Genomic DNA, 12,882 nt, shown 5'->3' on the forward strand with positions numbered 1-12,882 from the left:
TGTCCAGTTCCATTTTTAATTTCTTTCCTTCAATCTCTGGGGTCACCCATATCATCCTCTTATCACTGCCTGACACTGAATGGAGTGCTATATGCCCCAACCCTGTGTCAGTATCATCTGAGATTGATCCACTTGTATCTGTGTCATTCATTTCATTCACCCTTTTATCTCTTTTCTGGAATCTTTGTTTTTCCTCATTTTGCTTCATTTTACACATTCTCTGTATGTGGCCCTTTTTATTACAATGTCTACAGTTCTTGTCACGAAACCAGCAGTCTGCTTGGTCATGAGAACTTTTCCCACATCGGAAGCATACAGCTGCTTTTGCTGACTTGGTTGAGAATTTGTTAACATTATGAGTTTCATTTGTCATTTTCTTTTGTAATTCCGATGCATCCCTTGAGGCAGTTTCCATTGCCACTGCAATTTCTAATGCTTTGGCTAATGTCAAGTCTTTTTCGGTTAGGAGTCGTCTTTGTATACTTTCGCTATGCATACCGCACACAAGCCTGTCTCTGAGTACGTCAGACAAGCCCGTGCCAAACTGACAATGCTCAGCGAGCTTCCTGAGCTCTGCCATGTAGTTGGGAAGTGATTCGTTCTTTTGCTGATTTCGGTTATGAAACCTGAATCTCTCTGCAATAACAAGTGGCTTCGGATTAAAGTGGTCCTGCAACAGTTTGGTTATATCTTTGAACGATTTCTGAGCAGGCTTTTGTGGCGCGGTTAAACTCCTCAGCAAGTTGTATGTCTTTGCGCCCATAACACTCAGCAAGACGGGCACTTTTCTCTCATTTTCAATGTTGTTAGCTAAGCAATATTGTTCCAATCTTTCAATATACGTGTCCCATTCCTCCACGTTACTGTCAAAAACATCCACATTTCCAATCGCGCCGGCCATAATTCGTTTTTTTTTTATTTGTTTTTATTATTGTTATTTCAATCTCTTCCTCCCGTTTTAGTAACTCACCGTATCACATTCGCCGCCGGTCGGCTGCAGAGGGAGGTAGCCCGTTAGCATCCAGAAAAAAAAACAGGAGCTTGCCTTGAACCACCGGGAACTCCCACGTGAGCTCCTATACACGCGAGTACGTTCAAAAAGCCTCGTCGCCAATTCTGTTGTGTTTCTCGCTTTCACAACATACGTCCAGCAGACACCAAAGTAAGGTTAACAATGCTTTTATTTGGAGTTATACTGCCTTACATGACACTTCTCAGTGCAGGACTATATACTGCTCTCTAACTCTGTGTATTCCTACGCTAGCCAGTCTATCGGTTAATTATTATGGTGCATACCAGAAAAGTAGTTCCTATATCTAATGTGAACATAACAGCGTTGACAGATTATTTTCATCTATTTATGAGAATATATTTTGGGATTTCCCGGATAGATCTTTAAATACGGCATAGGCAGGGATTTAGCATGTTGTGCTGTTGGGATGGCTTTTACAAGTTTGCTATACCTTTAAATATCCATTGCATTGCTTAGATATAAAAATGCATGAAATTCAGGGGTGTCTAAAGAAGTTTTACAGTGTACTAATGCGGGGCAAATAAATACAAGTCATTTAATACCAGTTTAATTTGACTGAACTATCACAGGTCATTTCCTAGCGGTAGATGTGGCGCTGCCCAGGGCGCCAATGTTCCTGTCGCCAGCAGAGTAAGCAGGGAGCTGATATGATTAAGGGAGTTTACGACTGTCACGGGGGGAGGACATCGCCTTCCTGCCCGTGTTTGCTCTCGGTTATCGCTGATGGGGAGAGGTTGCCGGGGGTGGGATCGTTGCTGCTGTCAGCCGGGCTGTCTCGCTCTCTTTCTCTCTCCACCGCTGGGAAGCAGCTCCTCCGCTCTGTCTCAAAAAGTATTTCTTCTAAGGTACAGTGCTTTCTTTATTTCTTTTTTTTTTATCTACGGGTCTACTATAGGTGTTGATTTGCAAAGTGGTTTAAATGTCGGTCGAAAACTGTCACCTGTCCTATGAATTGCCTCACCCGCACAGGCCCCCGAATGCACGGCATAGAAACGACCAGTTTATGTGTAGATTAAAGTGCAAGATAATAATCTTAATTACAGTGCGTCAGTGCTGTAAATCTAACTGCGTCTGTCTTGAAGGGTTTGGAGAGTGAGGATCCAGTTCAGGTTGCAGGGTTAAAACTCTTTAAAACTAATATGTCTCAGCCAGCTTTGTATCTGAAAAAGGCGGTTGACAGACAGCTTTGGAGAGAACATATTCTCCTGCAAATATGTTACACAATCTTCCGCGCAATAACTTGAAAGTTATATTACTCATAAGTCACACCTTGGTAGATTTTGTGAGTTCACCTCAGGTGTATCGTCTTTCCTATATACATAAAACATATATCGTTAGCTTTCCACTACTATACTATTACTATAGTGTTGAATAAGATATTGAATATTATTATGGAGGTTGACTGATGTAAGAAACGTTGATTGCCGTGGCTTATTGAGGACTGTATCCTTGCAACTGCGACCGTATTTTTTGCAGTGTCTTTATAGAAAGTAAATACCTTCCCCCCTCCATATTTCCCAAATTTGTTTTGCGAGCTTATTTTACAGTTGAATCAATTAATGATTTATTGCAATTACAAAATATCCAGGTTATATAAAGTGTACAGACCATTCATTTTCCAAACTGCTTTATCCTATTGGGTCGTGGGGGTCTGGAGCCTATCCCGGAAGCAACAGACACGAGGCAGGGAACAACCCTGGACAGGGGGCCAGCCTATCGCAGGGCACACTCACACACCATTCACTCACACATGCACACCTATGGGCAATTTAGTAACTCCAAGGAGCCTCAGCATGTCTTTGGACTGTGGGGGGAAACCGGAGTACCTGGAGGAAACCCAACAATGACATGGGGAGAACATGCAAACTCCACACACATGTAACCCAGGCGGAGACTCAAACCCGGGTCCCAGAGGTGTGAGGCAATGGTGCTAAGCACTGCACCACCATGTCGCCCCCATACAGACCATTTACTATGAAATTCCAAATTGAACTCATCATAAAAAATATTCTTAAAGACATCTCCATAAAACCTGACTGTGGTCCACACCAAATTCATGTGATTGAACAAGAAGCAAGTACCATGAAGCCTGAGGAACTCTGTAGACCTCCGTGATTGTGTCAGCGTATGTGAAAAAGGGTGTTAAATTAATTCTGAAGCACTGAAGCTTCCCAGGAGAACAGTGGCCTCCATGACTGACAAACAGAAGAGGTCTGGAACCACCATGACTCTGCTTAGAGATTTGGCCAGATTAGGTAATTGGGCACGGAGGGCCCTGGTCAGAGAGGTGAACAAGAACCTTACACCCACTCTAACAGATTCAGAGTTCCTGTGTGAAGATGGGAGAACCTCCCAGATGGACATCCACCTTTGCAACACTTCATTGAACAGGTGTCTATGAGTGGCCGGACAGAAGCTTCTCCTGAGTTACAGGCATTTGGCAGCCGGTCTGGTGTTGGCTATGTGGACTCTGAAGGACTCTGAGAGCATGAGGGAAAGATTCTCCTGCCCTGGTGAGAAGCAGTTGCCCCTCATCACCCAGCTAATGCCGTCTTCTGTGAAGTACAAGGTGGTGGCAGAACCAAGCTATGGGGACAGAGAAACTGGTCTGGGTTGAAGAAGAAATTAACTGAGCCAAATACTCGTACAGAGAAGTTCTTGAAAAAAAACAAATATTCAGCATGACAGCAATCTGAGGCACACAACCAAGACAATGCTGGGGTGGAACAAATCTCTGAATGTCCTTGATTGGCCCAGACAAAGTCCGGGTTTGGACTCTATGAAGGCTGCAGTTCAGAGAAACTCCCTTTCCAATCTGACAGACCATGAGAAGATATGGAATGAGGGAAAACGCTCAGGTCCGGATGTGCAAAGCAGGTAGCAGCTTACCCAAGAAAAGAAAACACACAGCTGTAATCGTCAGTACTGATGACCCTCAAACTACTGAGTACTGGATCTGAATTACCGGTACTTATGTAAATTACTGAGTTCAGTTTTTCAATACGCCTGTAAAAATACTAAAAATGTGTTTTCACTTTATCATTATGGGTTTTTCATATTGATCAAAGTCAAGAAAGAATCAATTAAATCTATTTTGAAATAAGTAGAGGGGTATGAGTACTGAGTACGGATATAGGAACAGGCTCCATTCACAGTGGTCATTCGCGATCATCCTGTGCTCATCCAGCAACTTTATCTTATGCTGTTAGTAAAATTTGTCAGATTAGGACAGGAAGCCCTTATTTCATCTGTTAAACAGGGAGACAGAATTTCTGAAAGATTTTTAATTTCACATTCAGCTTCTTACATCACATTAATTTATCACCACCACATACTTCACAGAAGACGGCTTTAATATTCAGAGTGAAAGCTGACATATTCATCATCATGTTTTAATTGGTTCAGCTGATTTCTGTCTTCTGTTTTCTGCCATGTTATAAAACAGTGATTCGTAAAGGCGACTTGTGGTGACAGTGATGCTGGCGTTAGAGAGAGTAAACATGGTGATGAGAGGGGAGAGGAGGCAGCACTCAGCGATGAATCCCAAAAGGAAAAATATTACTCACTCGTTCCATCTGGCTGAGATTTTACACTCAGAGTGGGTGGCATTACAGCTAGACAGAGCAAATAAAAATAATAAAAACAGTGCAAGTGCACCCTGACCCACCTTGTAAAATCATGGATTTCCCAGTTTCCCATGTTGAAAGACCTGTGAGACCATTTATACTTATCTGACCAATCCCAGACCAGCATCTCCAGTTAAACACATCTGACCAATCCCAGACCTGCATCTTCAATTATACACATCTGACCAATCCCAGATCTGTATCTTCAATTATACTCATCTGACCAATCCCAGACCTGCATCTCCAGTTATACACATATGACCAATCCTGTATCTCTAATTATACACATCTGACCAGTCCCAGATCTGCATCTCCATTTATATACATCTGACCAATCCCAGATCTACATCAACAAGGCAACAGAGGCAAACAATCCACCAGAACCTGCCAGGAAGACCCCTGATCTCATTTCACTCTAGATTTTTTTAGCATGAATCTATTCCTTGCAGTATACATAAACACAGAATTACACAAGGGTTGTTTTATTCTTAAACTCGCACCATATTATAAAACAATAAACGATATGCGTGTATGAGCTCCAGTTTATTGTAGCTGTAAAAATGTTCAATGTTCAGCAAAGACATATTTTTTGCTCAATTAATTATTTTTATAATGCTGGAAACAAACCTGCAAACACAGCTTTATAAAAACGATTTCATCTGCTCTGTGGACAGTTAAATGGCAGATACTTACTGATGTATCAAACAAACTGATTTTCTAAAGTCATGTCTAATAGAAACGCTCGTAGTTTAGCGCCATATTAGGACCAGGTTATTATGCGAAAGGGTCGTTAAAGGAGAATCAAGCGTGACCACAACTGTGCTTGCAATTTTATTTCAGCCTTCCACTCTCAGTTAGGCTACTTCTACCATTAATGAAGCTGACATTTTATGTACTAAAAAGATATCTCTTGGTCTCACGTGTTGTCATCCGTATGAAATTTGGTATTGGTCGGAAAATAGATTTTTTCTTGTTGTCGTATTTGCTAATGATCGCTAACCGAAGTAGTTTATGTAAACGAGCCATGTTCGTATTTTACAGTTGTATTATAAAATATTATCAATATTGTAACTATTAAAACCGCTGTGTGTCTTTGACCTCGTGGCGCAACGGTAGCGCGTCTGACTCCAGATCAGAAGGTTGCGTGTTCGAATCACGTCGAGGTCAAGCTTTGCAGAGCTTTGGTTGCGCCTGTATTTACAAGGAAACAGTACGCATTCACCATTCCGTGATATCATTTTCGGTTCAGTGCGCACAATGAAATGAATGAAGAGAACACTGAAACTTGAAGGGAGCACTGCATACCTCAGTTGGTTTGGACGATGTGCCTGTGGTCAGAAGGTTGCCAGTTCTAATCACTGATAATTTCAACATCAACCTTGCCCTGCTTTATCAGGAAACATATATTACTTTGGATTAAAGCATCTGCTAGATAAATGTGTTGTTTTCACATCATGTAATTTCATTCATGCTCTGTATTATTCAGATAAAATTCAGTTCGACCAAAATTATGGCTCTTTTTCTGGTAATCTTTAGTATGACCTGGTTTTTATCAAATTCCTTGGTTTTGCTTTCATCCTACAGGGCAGAATCTTTTGGATCTGTTTATGCCCAGGCTTTGTCTGAGTCCTGAAAGATGAAAGAAATTCTCCTGGTTTTTTATATTTTCGTTGTAGTAATTTATAGTGTTTGCTTATTATAGTTAAATATGCTCTTCCTTGTCTTGTCTGTAACTACTACTGTGGACGTACATACACACACACACGCGCACACACACGCACATACATTCACACATACATGCATACATACTGTACATATACACACACATACACATATACACATACATTCACACATTCTTGCATACATACACACATACTTGCATACATACACACATCAGGGGTGTCAGAAGCATTTTGAATGTGGGGGGGAACACACTGGCATAAAACTAATATTTTATGTTAAATGTGGGGGGGGGGGTCCAAAGGAATAATTATGAAATGTGAGGGAGGGGGACACGTCCCCTTCAGATTGAATGGCAGCGACGCCCATGACATACATACATACATACATACATACATACATGCTTTACTGATCCCCGGAGGAGAATTCCCATACTTGAATGGTATTGATTTGCATCACTAAACAGCAAAAGAAAAATAAGCACTATGTTTTGTGTGTGGCTGATTATAAAACTAAATGACCGCACAGCTATCCTCCCCGGAGATGACTGTTGTGGAGTCTTTCATGTGACATTCACCTCAGGTGTCAGTCTGCTACCTTCCAAACTAACCCAGATATTGAAGGCCAGCTCTCAGTAAAACTCCACGTTTCTATAATTGAAAATTGTTAGCTTGGAGCCTTTCTTCTGTGCCAAGTGTGAGTGGCCACATTACACCTTCCCAGCTTTCTCACTTAATTTTAATATATTTATTAATTTTATTTATTTCCTGCAGAATTAGTAGTGTTCATTGATGTTCAATAAACTGGGCAAGACTGCATCTGCACTGTTTAATTTTTTTCTAGTAATATGATGTCTAATAATCATAGGCAGTTCTAGACTGTGTTTAGGGCTATTTATGGATTTGTCCCATACAAATCGTACATATTTTGCACCCCCCGTTGGAAAATTAAATCATGGGAGACCTAGGTAGGAGGAAGTGTCCCATATTTCATCATGGGGTAAAATCCTAGAATCGCCCCTTCTAATAATTAACAGAGCCTTACTGTCAAAAAATATTGGGCCTCATTCACCAACTGTTCTTACAAACAAATTTGTTCTTAAACCCCACGTACGCACTTTTTTTTACAAAGATTCTGACATTCACCAATGTTTTCTTATCTGACTTTGTTCTTAGCTAAGAACAGAATCTACGCACACTCATGACCATTCGTATGCACATTTGAGTAATGACAGTTTGTTCAAAATAATCGGTTATAGCAGTTTTGTTCATTCTACAGTTCATAAAATTTTTACCCAGTAGTGTATCTGGAGGACTGCGATCGGAGCAGCATTTATCGCAAGTGGTGTTCCTTGGGAGCAGCATTCATTGAGAACATTTACATTTATTTAGCTAACAATTTCATTTAAAGTTAGTGAACGAAAGGCAGACATATCAGAAGCGTGCATCTATCAAAGAGACAGCTTGTGCTTTTTGTGCTCCAGTAAGTGTTCAGTAAACACTAAAGGACAGTTATGGGAACTAAGAGCTATACGAAACACCATAAAACCTAATACCAGTTTTTTTTGTATCATAATGGTATGAGAGTGTAGCAGGAACTAACTCTAAGATCAAACTACAACAAAGCATAGAAGTGTGTAGTGAAACTATTTCAGTAGAGTAGTCCATGGATACAGAACCTGGGCAGGATCAGTGGTACTGTAGGATGAGGCTAGTTCAGATGCTCCCAAATGATGCTGGTCTTAAGATGCTTCTTGAGGGTTTTGAGTCGGGTAGCTCATTCCACCATTGAGGAACCACAATTCCAAAACAGCTAATGACTCGTTTTCACGCAGTGGAGGAATCACCAGACTTGATGATCGTTGAGATGGAGCAGAGATCCTGATTATCCACTCGAGCTTGAGTTGCATGTGCTATACCATTAACAGCTCTGATAGCAAACACCAAGGTCTTGAATTTGATGTGAGAACCTATAGAGGGCCAACGGAGAGAGCCAGTATAGGGTACCCTCAATGAGCACAGCCTATTGGGGGCAGTATTCTTTGAGGGCAGTATTTGAAAGGCAGGAGATGCTTGTTTTTAAAAATCTAAATATATTTCAGAATCTGCAGCTGTTTTGCAGACTGCAATATGCGTACTGTTTTCAAATTTTGCAAGACACCCCTGTTTTAATATGTTTAGTGCCAGAATAAGGGCTTTTCCCCATGTGTCTGTCATCCCAGTAGCACCCATTGCTGTGCTTTTACATGTTTTGGTTAGCATTCATTTCTGGTTGAGGCTGCTGGGATTGCTGTAGTCGCTGTGTGCACTTGTGTTGTGTTGTGCGCCTGTTGAAGCGGTTGATTTGATTTGAATTATCTGTAAAGTATATTTGAGTGTTTGTGTGCCAGCACGGTTACGTGGGTGGTTGTTGTTTCATTTTTAACTTTTATTTTTACGTGTGTACTTGTCTGTCCTTGTTAATTGACAGCGTGAGTGTTACCGACAGCTGCGGGCGCGAGCGGCGTTTCTGTCTGCGTCCTTCGCATCAAACACCCGCGGGTAATATTATCGAACATCGGTAACATTAACTCGGAAAGGACAGTTGCTCCGGAGCTTTGCTCGGTCGCCGGTCGGGGCCTGGAGGACATTTTCCACTTTTTTTCCCGCTCCGGCAGTAGCCTGCTTTGAGAGGGTTTTTTGTGGTTTTTTGGCCTCCCTAGAGCAACTTCGCTTTAGTTTAGCTAAACGTGGTTCAGCAGGAAGTTAATCTCGGGTAGCCTAAGTAATTGTAAATTTGGTTATTTTAAAAGTTTAATTTAAAGGTTATCGCTGACGCTGCCGGATAATTTATAATAAAGTACCGATTTAACGCAAGTGTTAATTTAGTGTTTTAGTGTACTCAGCACTTTGTTTTAACTCTACGTTAATTAGATCAACTAAAAGTTTAAATATTCTCGATTAATATACTGGGCTGGGAGTAAAGGACGGGGACATAGTGAGTTAGGTAATTATGGGGCCAGCTCAGTGTTGTGTTTGCAAGATGTTTGCCCTTCTGGATGCTTGCGTCCAGTCGGACTTCGTCTGCGAGCGATGTGGGTTAGTTGACTCACTCATGGTCCAGGTTCGTGACCTAGAGGAGCGACTGGCTCTCATCCAACATAACAATGAGTTAAACGAGAGAGTTAATACGCCTTCTAGGGAGACTGTGTGTATGTCACAAGCGGGGAGGGGGGAGAATGATGAACAGGTAGGTCGAGAGAGCTGGGTGAACGTAGGTCGTAGACGTAGAAAAGGGCGTACACAATTCACAGAGGCGGCATCACCTGAAGTAACGGTTTCTAACCGCTTTCAGGTGCTTCCAGCTTTAGAGCCGGAAGAGACTGGGGAGGCAGGTGGGCCCTTGGGCACCAAGGAGCCGCCTAACCCCAGTAGAAGGGAGGTTGTGGTAGTAGGGGATTCAATTATAAGAGGTGTAGATAGTTATGTGTGCACCCGTGATAGAGGGTCACGTACGGTGTCTTGCCTGCCTGGTGCCCAGGTAGGGGACCTTCCAGATCGAGTGGACAGGCTTTTGGCCCCAGCCGGGGTGGATCCAGTGGTCGTGGTGCATGTTGGCACCAATGACATAGGAAAGGGCAGAAGGGCTGTTCTGCAAGATAAATTTATAGAAGTCGTGAATAAGCTTAGAAGCAGAACATCCACGGTGGTATTCTCTGGAATACTTCCCGTGCCACGTGCAAGTCAGGCTAAGTTAGTTGAGATAAGGGGATTAAATGCGTGGCTAAAATGGTGGTGTAGGAAAGAGGGGTTCAGGTTTATGGGGCAAGACCTTCTGGAACAGGTGGGACCTGTTCAAGCCGGACGGGTTGCATCTGAACCATAGGGGAACCAGTGTATTGGGGAGGCGTATGTGCAGAATAGTTGAGGAATGTTTAAACTAGGGACTGGGGGGGCAGGGAGGTCAGTTAAGAATTTATGTGGGGAGAGACGGAAAGCCCAAATAAATATTAAAAGTAGACACTGTAAAAGGCCTACCATTAGTGGTCTGTATTTGAATGCTAGGAGTATTAGAAACAAAATTAATGACTTAGAGGCTTTAATTTCTTCAGACAATTACGACATTATAGGAATAACTGAAACATGGATGAGTGACAATGATGGTGATGAATATAATATGGATGGTTATACGTTGTTCCGTAGAGACCGGATAGGCAAGAAGGGAGGTGGTGTTGCAGTATACGTAAAAGAAAACTTGAGAGGCAAGGGATCTCACTGATAAAAATTAAAATTCAGAAGCTGTATGGATAAAACTTGATGCTAAAGATTCAAATGGCCTAATTGTCGGGGTTCGTTATAGGGCACCTAATGTAGCTGTAGAGGAAAGCAGAATATTATATGATGATATCAGGATTATGAGTAATAAAAATGATGTGGTGGTTATGGGTGATTTTAATTTACCTGGGATACAGTGGGACACAGTCTCTGGCTCTTCTGTAAATGAACTTGAGATGGTGGAATTAGTACAGGATTGTTTTTTTACTCAGTTTGTTAATACTCCTAACAGGGGAGAAGCCCTTCTTGATCTCGTTTTCTGTAATAACCAGGATAGGATTGGAAAATTAGAGGTTTTAGACCCATTGTACGGTAGTGATCATAACATGGTTAAATTCGAGGTTAATTTTAGTGTCCGAAGAGCAAAGTCGAAATTAAAAGTATACAATGTTAGGAAGGCTAACTTTAATGGTATGAGACGGAAATTAGAAACTGTAAACTGGACAGAGTTAGATAGCAAAACAGTTGAAGAGGCATGGGAATTTTTCAAAAGCACATTGTTGCAAGTGCAAGAGGACTTCATACCTGTTTCCAGCAAAACTAAATCTAGGAAACGACAACCAAGGTGGTTTACTAAGGAAATTAAGAATAAAGTCAGGAGGAAAAGGGCTCTGTTCCACAATTGGAAAATAACTAATGATTTCAAAATTAAGCAGGAGTATCTAAGTCTACAGGCAGAATTAAAAAATGACATTAGGCTATCCAAGAGGGATGTAGAAAGAAAAATTGCATTAGAGGCTAAGCAATACAGTAAAGGTTTCTTCCAATATTTTAACTCCAAGAGAGCACTAAAAGCTGAAATCACTAATTTACAGGATAGTAAGGGACTTATAATTGATAACGAAATTGATATAGTAAATGAGTTTAATGATTATTTTTCAAAGGTGTTCACAGTACACAAGTAACACAAGTAACTTACCACCAATTAATACGAATACAGCATCGTCTATGACCAATATATGTATAACTGAGGTTGATGTGATGCTAAGCCTAGCTAAACTCAAAATAAATAAATCGCAGGGGCCTGATGGCATCTTACCTATAGTCTTAAAAGAGATGAGGGATATTATTAGCCAACCTTTAACTTTAATATTCCAGAAATCGTTATCTGCGTGTGTGCTACCATCAGATTGGAAGCAGGCTAATATAACACCCATATTCAAAAAAGGGGATAGAAGTAATCCAGCAAACTATAGGCCAATCAGTTTAACTAGCATTACTGGAAAAATAATGGAAGCTATAATTCAAGTGAAAATGGTAGATTACCTAGATGCAAAAACATTATAAAGGATAGCCAACATGGATTTAGGAGAGGTAGATCCTGCTTAACGAATCTACTTGAGTTCTTTGAGGAAGCTACAAGTGAAATTGATCACAAAAAGGCCTATGATGTGATTTACTTAGATTTCCAGAAGGCCTTTGATGTTGTCCCCCACAAACGGCTCTTGCTAAAGCTTAAAGCTGCAGGGATTTTAGGAACTGTGGCAGCTTGGATCAAAAACTGGCTAACTGACAGGAAGCAGCGAGTAGTTATTAGAGGCACAATGTCACAGTGGGCCTCCGTTCATAGTGGGGTACCGCAGGGTTCAATTTTAGGACCACTATTGTTCCTAATTTATATTAATGATATTGACACAAATACATACAGTAAACTGGTTAAATTTGCAGATGACACCAAGGTGGGCGGGGTAGCAGATACTAATCTAGCAGCAGAGAGGCTTCAACAGGATCTGGATTTAATTAGCAAATGGGCTGATACTTGGCAGATGAAATTTAACACAGATAAAAGGTAATCCATGCAGGGAGCAGAAATATAAAGTACAGATATTTTATGGGTTCCACTGAAATAAAGGTAGCTGATTACGAGAAAGATCTCGGTATGTATGTTGATGCTTCCATGTCCCACTCTCGCCAGTGTGGGGAAGCAATAAAAAAGGCGAACAGAATGTTGGGTTATATCTCTAGATGTGTGGAGTTTAAGTCAAGGGAGGTGATGTTACACTTATATAATTCCTTGGTAAGACCCCACCTAGAATACTGTGTGCAGGTTTGGTCACCATACCTCAAGAAGGACATTGCTGCCTTAGAAAAGGTGCAACGAAGAGCTACGAGAATGATTCCTGGTCTTAGAGGAATGTCTAATGAGGAGAGGTTAGCTGACCTGAATCTGTTTAGCCTTGAGCAAAGGAGACTAAGGGGGGATATGATTCAGGTCTATAAGATTCTAACG

The 12,882-nt window shown here is 41.3% G+C and overlaps 1 protein-coding gene and 1 non-coding gene across 2 annotated transcripts in view; both read left to right on the forward strand.

Annotated features, from left to right (window-relative positions):
• Positions 1 to 1,769: 1,769 nt before the first annotated feature.
• The window catches only part of LOC111854943 (rho GTPase-activating protein 6-like), a 28,291-nt gene continuing 17,178 nt past the window's right edge, over positions 1,770 to 12,882 (forward strand). Inside the window, exon 1 of the mRNA XM_023833450.2 lies at positions 1,770 to 1,878. The gene's annotated coding sequence lies outside the window, so the exon portion shown is untranslated. The remainder of the gene's footprint in view (positions 1,879 to 12,882) is intronic.
• On the forward strand, positions 5,755 to 5,826 carry trnaw-cca (transfer RNA tryptophan (anticodon CCA)). The gene has a single exon. It is a non-coding gene; the product is annotated as a tRNA-Trp (tRNA).

Source organism: Paramormyrops kingsleyae, chromosome 24, assembly GCF_048594095.1.
Source record: "Paramormyrops kingsleyae isolate MSU_618 chromosome 24, PKINGS_0.4, whole genome shotgun sequence".
Taxonomy (NCBI): domain Eukaryota; kingdom Metazoa; phylum Chordata; class Actinopteri; order Osteoglossiformes; family Mormyridae; genus Paramormyrops; species Paramormyrops kingsleyae.